Consider the following 12,857-nt stretch of genomic DNA (forward strand, 5'->3'; position numbering starts at 1 on the left):
AATTAAAGAGTCTGAGAACATGAAAAATCCTCTCAAACTGAACACCTAGAGAAACTTCTCTTTCATCAGAACTAAAAACTTGGCACTAGAATATTTGGCACAAAAGACAAAAAATCAAAACTAAAATCCTCTCACAATAATTGCTCTATCAGTGGGGCAGGTAGGGGCTACATCATTTCATTAAATAATACACAATTCAGTTCTGTACTACATAATTTTCGTATTATATAAAATGTATCTGTAGAATTCAATACACTAAAATCACACCAACTGACGGCACTGAACAATTCCAATTACCAATCTACCCCTAGACATTGAATAATGAGAAGTATAAAAATTCCATTAGGAGAAAATAAACTATTCAAATACAAAATTACAAAAGATAAATCCTATTATTAATTATAAAAATCTAATACGTATTAATATATAGATAGCTTGAAGGCTCATTTGAAAAAGTCCCCCCCCCATTCTGCTATTCCCACAGAGAGTAGAACTTCAAGAAGAGTAGATATCCTCCTAGAACTATGTATAGACACTGCACATTTAAAATCAAAGTAGATTACCTTTTCTTACCCAAATCCAAAAGGATAAAAAAATAAAAACTCACAATGTTAATAACTGTAATAAATTTGAATTCATAAAGTATTTTATTTTAAATATGTGAAAATTTGTTTATGTATCATGCCAACAAAGCAGTTTTTTCACAAGTGATAAAATATATTGTCTCTTTTAAACAATATATATATTTAAATAAGTTGTAACTCAAGGAAAGAAACTTCACTATGTATGAGAAATCTCGAAAATACTTAGATTAAACAAGACGGCTGCTCCCCCAAAACTCAGAATTATTTTGTAATTTTATCCTAGTACCGATACAAAATGATTTTCACCGAAGATAAAAGCAAACAAAAAGCATTCACGTATCTTCACATCCCATTCATTAGGTGATAATAGCTAAATAGCCAAGGTAGAGATTAAATAACTTACCCAAGCTCCCAACATTAGTCAGTGGCAAACCCAGAAATAGAGCTCGTGTCTCCTGATTACCCATTCATTGCTCTCTCAACTAAACTCTACTTGACCCAATAAAAACATTTGAAACACAAAAGTCAAAACAAAGAAAAAATTGTTTCTGATACATTATTATGTTTTTATGGTTTCATTGATTTAATTTAGAATGTTCAAAAGAGATACATTCAAATAATAAACATATAGATTACTAATACCATTCCTATAAGAAAATATGGAAATTTTTTTCCTAGTACATGGGCATATTAGGTACACTACTTTTTGATGCTTCTTTAGGTTTAAGACAAGGCAAAACCTAGATAACCTACTGAGAACAATGAAAGACCCTGACAAAGATCATAGTGTCAAACTACAAGCAACGCTACTTAAACAGTAGGCTTTCAAACCAACATCTTTTTCATATTACTATTACAAAACTCCAAAAGTTGTTAAATAGACTAATGAAAATCAAAATACTCAATAAGTAGCTATTTTATATCTGACAATGACAAAAAATTTTTTCATGCCTTTAAATTAAACAGTATTACAGCTTTATTTTCACTGGAAAGTAACATAAAACAACAACAAATTTCTTGAATTATCATGAGATCCTCATGTCCATAAGTCACTTCTTATCAGGCTTTGTATGTTTGTAAAACTCTAAGAAGGTTTAAACGTTATTTGCAAAAATTATTGTAAGAAATTAGTGTTTTACAGGGCCTGGTAAACCTAAAATGAGCCTTACCTACACATTTGACCTCATATTCAAAATTCTATCCCTTTGATGACTGGCCATCATCCAAAAATCTCTATTTCAATGCTATGAGTAGGAATACGAGAACAGAAACTGAAGGAAGATACTAACTTATATCCCTCAAATCTTCCTAATCCATTACCTTTCTAGTGAAACATCAGTGAAGCTTTGCTATCTATAGAAATGGTCCCAAATTTGTGTAATTATACATTATTTTCCACCTAAGTCTTTATAAGGAAATGATAAATACAATTTACATTATCTGTTGACCCACTATTTTGAATGAAGTAAACAAAAATTGGTTATATCTTAAATTACACTGAATAGAAATGTTTCAAATTAAGAAGTCATAAACAAATATGTTCACCTATCAACAGTCCAGTAAGTGTTTGACCAAATGTTAAAGACAGCATCATTATCATATACTTATTCAAATTACATGAAATAAAATATTTTTAAATAAAATATGCCAACATGAAATACTAATTCAAATACACTGGTCGTTTAAACCTAGTAAAAATACTTTTTCTGTATCATCCATGTAATGTTAGGGACATTTTTATTCTTTCCTTAAATACAGAAAGTTTGTAGTGGAAAGAAAATTTTAAAATGACTTAATTTAAACCACTAATTCCGAGTCCTCATTTTAAATTAATTTGAGATTAAGAAAGAAATAACCTGTATATGTGTCCTTACAACAACCAAAAGATATATGAAATTCAACCCTAAAGAGGCAATTGAAGATAGAAATATTTACTAAGTAAATGAAATGTTTAAAATATAATATAGATGTAAATTAAAACTGAACATTTTTGCACAAACTCAGATATTTATTTCCTTAATAAAACATTTCAAATATTTTTAAATTATTATAGAAAATACTGGAGAAATCATTTGATTTTGCTAAATATCTTCAATGAAAGAGAAAGATAATTGTCAGGACAAGAACATTATTAATTTACATATAATATTGTGTCCAAAACAAAAAATAATTCCCTCTCCTCAAGATGACAAGTTACATTATTATTTACATCTAAATTCAAATATACCTGCATATGCATGCATAAATACGACACATAGATGGTAACTACAATTATTTTTTAAAAATCAGGTGCCCCGGACCCACACATACCCATACATTTATAAAATTTCTACTGAAGCAATGCAATGTCTCTCTGAAACAATATATCACGTCTTCAGTTGCTGTCATTTTTAACAAGCACCAACTCACATTCTGTTGTATGACTAAATGTGTATGATTTAATATATGTCTCTACATCTCACAGTATTCTTTTATATCATGAAATATGGGTTAACATTTAACATCAGTTTCTAAAAATAACCAAAATGGTCCATTTCAGGACCTTAAAGTCTGAGTATTTTGTTTAGGAAAGGACATTCCAAAAGAATAGCAAAACAGACATCCATAGCATAAAACGGATAGTATAAAACGAAGAAAGCCCTAAAAAGTATAAATGACATGTTTATCTATTTTAGTTATGAAACTCATTTTTTTCCCATGACCATAAATGTCTTCAAAAATCCCTAATTCATTCATAGTTAATATCTGTAACCATTTAAAACAATTTTATTAACAATGAATAGAACCTGTATCCATATTATAAAAAGAGTTGGAATTTTATTATCACTTCTTTCTGCTGAGGTCTCCAGAGGAGAAATTCTCTTATTTAAAAATAATTATGTATATTTATTAGATATTGCTTTTCTTACAGTTTGCTCCGCCAATTTTTTTTGGTTACTCTATTTTTTAAGTCCAATAAATCAAGCAATTTTGAGGTACACAAAACACGCAATGGCTTCAGTTTAAAATCCATTAATTAATTCTTTTTCTTTAAGTCAAGCTTTACTAAGTTTAAAAAATAAACTTTCTGTGAAAAATAACTTTAATATCAATGATTATATATCTTGGATCATATTTTGGAAACATTCTTATGAATGACAAAGCTATAATTATTTTCTGATGAGAACATCTACAAATAAATAACACTTTAAAACTTGCAATTTTTATTAACTTATCTATAGAAACATTAGAGCATAATATACTTTCCTTGTAGATAAGGCAATACTTGGCTTGACACAGAATTTCAGTTTTGGCATGATATTTGGCAATAATTTAAAATTCAATAGGGTGATTCACCCTGTTTAAGACATTTACTTAGTTGCTTCTACTATTTTCTGTTTCTTTTACGAATAAAGTTACTTTGTTCTAAAAATAGGGTAGGGTAGAACTTTTTTTTAAAAAATACACAATAAAACATTAACACTTTCTTAAAATGCATTATATCTTTCTCAAGACTGGATAAATCAAGACAAAGCTCTACAGTAGAATTTTACATTAAATTTTTAAATAATGAATAAATTTATAATTAGCATCTTTCTTTAAAAAAGTGAACCGAGTCTTTAAATGTCTAACAATTTATGTTTCTAAAGTGATAGACATTTATAGAACCAATTCAATGGAATAAAATTCATAAAGATTTTTAAATCATTTTTCCTGTCAGATTAAGAATTACTCAAAGAGGTAAAAACCCTTAGTTGAAAAATGAAGAGCTTCATCCTTTTGAAATTTATATTTAGAAGCAATAGTATAACCACTGCATTTAATTTATAGTTATGTTAAGTACTGGGAAAGGGGGGCATTGAAACTAGAAAAGTGCTCAAATCATATAATATATTGGTGATGATAATAAGCCACATTTATATAATTGCTTTAGGGATTACAAAATATTTTTTTCTCAACAGCACTGGAGGAAGGAAGTAGTACATTATCATCATCCATATTTATAAATGAGAAAATGGTTCTAAGATTTTACACAACCTTTTCATGATCACAAGCTAGTTAAGTGTCTGAGGCACAATTTGAAACTAGAGCTTGAGATTTTAAGTTCAGTGTTCTTTTCCATAAGTCAGGCAGTGTCTCTTAAAGCTAATTTATTAATATTTACATTTTAAAATGTTAAGATAATTACAAATCAGAAAATCACCTTGTGAAGGGATTCATTATTATACACATTTCAAGACAAGAACCCACAAAGATAAAAGGCTTGTGACACAATTATTTCAGTCGTACAGTGACTATTCTGACATATAATTTTTGGACTGATCTCCTTGGCATTAGGAACTCTGGTGAGGAAATTTTCTATATCAACTTAAGCTGATACCTTTTCGGTAATGAATTTTCCAAGTGAGTTGCTTTGAGGACTCAGAGGTTAAGTGACCCAGGATCACACAGACAGTATACATAAGACATCAGACTTGAAACCTACACTGTCCTGGCTTCAAGGTTAGCTCACTATTCATCATACTACATTGTATCTTTTTTGGTGACACTACTGATAAAAAAAATATAAAATGGAAAATTATGGCACATGGACAATAGAAACCTAAGCATATGAGCAGTGCATCTATGTATTAAATATGTATGTCTACAGAACCCTTATTTGTTCCACATGTCTCTTCATGTCATATGTACTGATTTTTTCAGTTCCAAAAGGCTAGATTTTAATAAGTTCTCATCAGAATTCATTTTTGTTAACTACATATAAATTTTATATATCAAAATGGGATGAATATATTTATTCTCATTCCCCATGTTTTTATAAATTTCAGAAATTATTATTATCACAGTAGAAGCAAATAAAAATCTGAAACATAAAAAGCAAAGCTGCTTGGCAAGTAGGAATCTTTTATAAAAGTATCTTAGATATAATTATTCTTACCTGGGTTCAGATCTCTGAAATAAACACTATTCAACAGACCTTCCATGTTCATTCCTAGTTCTCCTTGAGCTACCAAAGGAAAATTCATTTTTATGTCTTTTGGGCTTGGATTATGTCTAAGGCAAATTATAATTTTAGAAAAAATAGGAAAATTGACTCTAAATACCACTCACAAAAAAATTGAGGATTACATTCAATATGAAGGATCATAATATAGTTAAGTACAGAAGTTCCATTATCTTAGTAATTTATTTTTGTCTATGTTACTGAAATATTCTATTCTTCTTTCCATCTGACTGCTCTCCAAATCACCTATCACATCAACGCCAAGTAATCATCCTAATGTAATACTCTGATCACATCAATCCTTTCAACAAGAGATCCCAGTTTTCACCTTCCAAATAAAACATAACCATCTGATTCTGCATTCAAAGAATTCTACAACCAGGGTGCCATCTGCCTTTTCAATCTTATCTCATATTTCCATCATGAATGACTGCTATACTCACTCCCTTTAAGTGTAAACTCAAGGGCCACCTCTTATACAAAGTTTTCTTTAACCCCTTAAAGGTTAAAGTGATATTTATCTCCTGAAATTTCTCATAACATTTTTCACCAGGACCTCTTTGTACTTACATAGCTCTCTTTTGTTATTACAGTTGTTTGGATATGTCTTTTTCAACTCTATTTGCTCCTAAAATCTCAATTTAATGAATCAAGGCTTCAATATTTCTAGCATATAAAAATTTAAACATATGAAACTCAGCAGCAAATAAATATCTGGTAACTGTGAGTTTAGCACCTAAACAGGAATAATAACTAGTAAATAATAGTAATAATAACTAATATGCTTGTGTCAGATTTGCAAAGTGCTTTACACATATTATCTCACTAGGTTCTAGCAACATAACCTTGTGAGGTAGATGCTATTAGATGTCCATTTTACAGAAGGAAAATAAGCAATTATAATTATCATTTTTAGCCTGCACAAGAGAGAAAATGTTCCTCTCTTCCTTCTTTCTCAAAGTAAATGATAATGGATATAGGACATAGCATATAATGTCAGGCTTGGTTGATACTTGGTCAATTTTGTGACATTGTTTTTTTTATCTTTGTTAAAGCTTGCAAGAGAAGAAAAAAAAGTTATGTGTGGAAATGAATGTGATGTAAAAACAAAATACATTAAGAAAAATTTCCAAAGAAAGTGATTTACAAAATTTAAAGTGCTATGAAAATTTGAGTAAATTCATCTCGTAAGACTCAAGATTCCTCCTCTTAAAAAAGGAAGTGACCAGGTCTCTACGGTCTCTTAGAGTTCAGTCTTTTGATCCTATATATGAATGCAGACACTTGGTTAGAGGGATCTATAAAGAATGAATGTTTATACAATGCTTATATATTTTGACTCAAACAATTTTTTCCTGTTCAACTAAAAAAGAAAAACATAATATTGAATTTTATTTCAATTTTCCTTCTATATGTTTCCACAAAACCATATCTATATGCCAAAATAATAATAAGAAATTTCCAAGCTCTCGTTTGTTTTTAATTAGCAATTATAAGCACAATGCAAATACTTAAAAACATCTGAAGATGCTATAATATTGTTACTGCAGACTTCATGTAAATAATTTGACTAGATTCAGAGTTCAAGGACTATGATGAAGATTTTTAATATAGATAAGTAAGTACAGAATGAATTTTGTTTTGTTTTGGTTCAGACCTATAATTTCCTTGGTGTAAGAATTTCAGGTGAGGTCAGCAATTGCTCTGCAACTTGTATTGGAGAATTGTCTGGGGTACTGAGACATTAAGTGACTTGTTCAAAATCATATGTTCTACCACAGTGACTAAAATTCATGAAGTATTCATTTTATTTTAGCGTTGAACTTACATATAAAATAACAAAAGTCTGACTTCAAAAAAGACATTTCTGTTGAAAATTAAAAACCATATTATGTGTGTCCTAATACTAATCTGCTAAGGAGATTTTCTACTAAGATACATGAAATGAATTCAGTTACAGAAGCCTTCCATTCCAAGATTTGATGTTATTTTCTAATCCATATCTTTAGAATCCAGCAAATTCTACTTGAAACAAATAAAGTGGCTTATTTATTAATCAGAAACTCAAAAAGCTATGCTTAAGAGCATATTGATGAAACCTAATTAATCCTTCTTTGTCTGGTACATATATAATTCTCATATTAATCGTGCTTTATCTTTGTCAGAGTTTAAATACTCTAATAAATATAACTTTGTGTTCTAGCTTCCTTCAAAAAATAAAAACAATTAAGTAATAAAACTTTCCTAATTGTGATATCCCATACTTACTCTTGACTTTTAAGCTTTAATTTTAGGGATTAGGAATATATTTCCTAATATACCTGGAACTATTTCCCTACCATACATGATCATTCATAGACATACCCAACACCATAAAAATAACTAATAACTTTATAAATACAAAAATTAATTTAATCTCCATTGCAAATTTCACATTAAATGAAATTTAATCAGCAAAACAACATATAACCTATATAAAGTATTATTCTCAGTAGAATTTTATGATTTTCTATTTATGAATAATTGTCAAAATCAAATGAATATATCTGGCACACAGTTTTGATATACAGATATTCATATATCCACAATATATGAGCACACAATTTATGTACATATGTAATAACAAATGTTTTGCATGTATAAACACCTACAGCGACAACTGAAGCAATTCAAGAGTAATTAACTTTAAAAAGAAAACCTACATCAAAATATGAACTCAGGGGAAAAACTTTTAAATGCACTGAAGTTTGGCATCACTTATTACACAGTGACTTTATATACTTGTTCAGATGTAGAGACATGGTTACATATATGGGTATAGTCTCAAAATGTGTATTAAACCAGTGTAACTTACGAAGCTATATACAAACTTCACACAGATATATGTGATAAATGAAATTGGCTTATAAAGGTTTATGAAATTTATTTTAAGCAAATTCCAAAGGTAAATATCACATGAAGTTTTAGAACATGACATTTACACATACACACATACACACACACATTTATGTATGTAGAGATATATGTGTGCACATTTTACTCTACGTAAATTTTGGAATTCACTTAAAATAAATTTCATAAACTTTACTGGGCCAGTCTATTTTATTTATCAGATACATCTGTATGATTGCTAAAATGAGGTTCGTATATAGCCCCATGACTTAGACTGATTCAGCAGAAATTTTGAAACATTTTTTTTTCTGGAAAAAAAAGAATTAATAGATCTGGCAAAATGCATATTAAGTGTGTCACTAAAGGTAAGTTTTTAGATCAACTAGTTACTATAATTAAGTAGTGTTCTACAAAAAAATACATATGCAAGTTAATAGGAATAATGTTTCTGGAATCATTTAAGGGATTTTTATATCAAATGCTTATCTATCTAATCCATATTCTAAAAACCTCCACGAACTTTTAAAAATGAGCAATACACAGTCCTATTTACTATACACTACAACTTTTCTTTCTTCTCCATTCTGAGGTTTACTTTTTTGGCCATTCTAATACTTGCTCATACATCTCCCACTGAAAGCTAAAAGAAAGATCAAGTTTCAAGTAGGATGTTTCAACACTTGTTAGTAGGGCTAAATGGGACGGTTATCAACCATTTGTTTTATTAACAATGCTAACTTTCTTCTGCATTGTGGATAAACAAAAATAGGCAATGTTTTGATCACAATATAAAATTGTATACATTATGTATGTGCTAAATAATTCTGACTTTAAAATAAATATTTTATAACTGAAATATACGTATTTTGACTAGATAGAAATGAATAAACTTTTTAGTTAACATTTCTAAGTTATGATTTCAGGGTGGCAATTACCTTACTATATAAGTTATCCCCTAGTGTGTCTGAAAGTCACATATACAAATCAGAGAATCGGAATAGAGTAGTACCCAAGTATACAGTTAAGTGTGCCAACATTAACATTCAGCCAACAGTATTTCCCACACAACATGTGTAACTAATTTTTCTAATCAAGGATAGAAATAAAGTGTGCACATAACTAATCTAAATGGGCTCTACATACTAAAAACTGTCACATTGAGAAAAATAAGATAAAACAAGCACACACTCATTACAAAAGCATGAAATGTAATGTTTTTATAGTCTCATGCTTTTATGTGGTTTTCCAAACCCTGACAAACCTGGCTCAGTTTGGTGTTTCTTTTTCGGCAATGGTTTGTCATCAGTTATTGTACCATTCACCTTTTTCTGCTGGTCTTCCCATGTAACTTCTGGCATAAACCAAGAGAAATCAGAACTTGTCAGAAACATTAATTAGCATGCATAAGAAGATACCTAAAAACATTTCAGGGAACTTAAATCTATACATATAGCATTCTTGGGACAAAACGATTTGATATTACATAACATAAGGGAATAAAAAACCTTTATAAATTTTCATATATACTATTTTACATACCCTTTATAGTATACATTTTTAAGAGAAACAAATTATTATTATTAGGAAATAATTTATATGGCCTTTCAAAATCCAGTGATTTAAAACTTATAAATTTGAAAACCTATTTCAAAATCTACAAAATAGATGAAAATAACTGAACTTCTTTAAAAAAGTTTGTTAGACTGCTTTACATGATGATGAAAAGTCAATCCATCAACAGCATTTTACTAGTCCATTTATTAGAAAAATAATATTGCTGCAAAGTTAAATAGTATTTAGATACAAAGCTTAATAAAGAAAAAATGTAAAAGATAAAAAGATTTTTTAAAAATAAGGCAAAAGAATAAAGATCCAGAAATGGAAACATCCATGTTTCAAAAGACCACATGGTGCAAAATTTTTCAATATTAAATTTGTTAATGTCCTCATTACCTTCATTAATGAGAAAAATGTGCCAATCTATATGTTAATCAATTCTATAACTGCCTTATTAAAAGATCTCATGAAAGAACAGGCCTCAAGACTTCTGAGAATTGTTTGTGGCAGCTAGGCGGTACAGTGGATAGAGTATCAGGCCTGGAGTAAGGAAGACTCATCTTCCTGAGTTCAAATCCTACCTCAGACACTTACTAGCTGTGTGACCCTGAGCAAGTCACTTAACCCTGTTTGCCTCAGTTTCTTTATCTGTAAAATGAGCTGAAGATGGAGACGGCATACCCCTATAGTATATTTTCCAAGAAAGTTCCAAATTGGTCAGAAAGAGAATACAATTGAACAACAAACCACTTGCTTAAAAAGTATATTAATGTTAACATATTTTACATCATGGGGTTATTAGAAAATATTCACTACTTGGCAATGTGAAATGTTATAGCACTAAACTTCACTTTTTCCTCTTACAAGTTCAAATTTCTAATTCCTATCTAGTTTGTCTCCACTATACCACACAGTCTTGTCTACTCTCCTGCTACAGTAAATAGCGATTTAAAGAATTTAAACTAAGTATTTTACAATCAAACAGAAATGCCACGATAAATCTGCTTTCTCTTTTCCTGTCCCATTGCCAATAATGACATAGCACTTTCCAAACTCAAGTATACATGATTATCACCTGTTTCAGATATTGTACCATGACTCCCTATCTACTCATAGGAACTTGCTATATTTATTCTAAATCTTTTCCAGTGTCTATTCTAAGGATAAAAACACACGGTATAAATAAGAACAGGTGTTTCCTCTGGAGCCAATATGAAACTAAACTGCTTATATTTGTGAGGAAGGAAGGCTGCTCTGGAGGAATAGCATTATTAACGCTTCACTTATGTGAGTAGTTTACTTAAATTGCCGCCATCGCACATGAAATCAATGAATGATCGGAAACACTCATCTACATAAAGAAGTCATGATGAAGGCAGCTGCTAGGAGAACTGGGAAAACTGAGGTATTAGGTTTTATTTCTGATGATTTAAAAAGTATGCTGCCAAACTCCAAGAACACTGATAATTTTTCTGTGGCCACAGGATCTAAAATGTTTGATCCCAAATATATGTGAAACTATATAACGTGTCATTTAAAGTAGAAGGCCAAGAGACATGCTAAGTAAAATATAAAATTCTGTACTAAAGGTTTACCAAAATTTGAAACTATTTGTGCTCTCTGTTACAATTTGACAAAAAATAATGTAAAAGATTCCAGAAAAGATCCACTAAGCTTTTTCTAAAGTTAAGATTTCTAGAATATAATTTGCACCAAGATGTCTATAATATGTTTACCAAGATGCTACAATATGTTTAACTGTTTTAAATGGAAATGTCATTATTCCCAAGATGGCAAACCAAGTCAAGAATTACACAATTCTCAAAGTAGGAAAAATTTTTAAGAATTAAGATTCTTTTTCATGTTAAGATATTAGTTCCTTCCTTACTGCCTTAAAAATTTCCAAGTCATCTTTATCTTTTAAAAATCTTCATGGGACTATCCTCTTAAACTATCCTTCTGGATATCACCTCTCTTTATCTGTCAAAGTAGAAAAAGCTATCTCATTTCCACTTGTATGCCTCTCCTTTATTTTTCAACATGCTGCAATCTTGCTTCTGACATTATAATGTAACTGCCTCCACGGTCACTAATGATATCTCCTTTGCCAGTCTAGTGGTCTTCTGACAATCATCCTTCTTCACTTCACTGTTGCATTAAACATGTTTTGACCATCCACATTCCCTTCTAAGATATTTTCTCATGTCTCTGATTCCTCATTGCTCTTTCTCTTCTGGCTCCTTGAAAATGAAACTCCATCTCCATATTCCATGTATTTTCACTGGCTGTCCTCCATGCATGGAATTATCTCCCTCCTATTCTCTTCCTCTTGGCTTTCCTGACTTCCTTCAAGTTTTTCTTGGTCCCCCATTATGCTAGTGCCTTCCATCAGTGATTATCTCCAACTTATCTTGCATATATCTCGATTGTACATAGTTGTTTGTATGTTGTCAAACCCACTGTGACTCACTGAGGGCTGTGACTATTTATGTTGCCTTTCTTTGGATCCCCAGCATTTAGATGATATTCTGCACATAAAAGGTACTTAATAAATGCTTGTCTGATTCTTCCTATTTGGTGACCACTCTTTCTGTCTTCTTCACTGGCTCACTATCCATATCATGCCTCACACTGGGTATACATCAAAGCTTTATCAAAAACCTTCTCTTCTCTCTCTACATCCTCCCTTAACGGACTCATTAGCTCCCATGAATTATCACTGTTATTCAGATGACTAATAGATCCATAATCTAGAATCAGTCCCTCTCTTGAGCTTTAGCCTCATATTATGAACTGATTATTAGACATTTCAAACTAGATGTTCAGCACACATTCCAAAC

General features: G+C 30.2%; 1 protein-coding gene across 13 annotated transcripts in view; it reads right to left on the bottom strand.

Annotated features, from left to right (window-relative positions):
• Positions 1–12,857, bottom strand: part of RIMS2 (regulating synaptic membrane exocytosis 2) — an 842,692-nt gene that overhangs the window by 242,678 nt on the left and 587,157 nt on the right. The gene's annotated exons all lie outside the window — the stretch shown is intronic.

This window comes from Notamacropus eugenii, chromosome 4 (assembly GCF_028372415.1).
Source record: "Notamacropus eugenii isolate mMacEug1 chromosome 4, mMacEug1.pri_v2, whole genome shotgun sequence".
In the NCBI taxonomy this organism is placed as follows: domain Eukaryota; kingdom Metazoa; phylum Chordata; class Mammalia; order Diprotodontia; family Macropodidae; genus Notamacropus; species Notamacropus eugenii.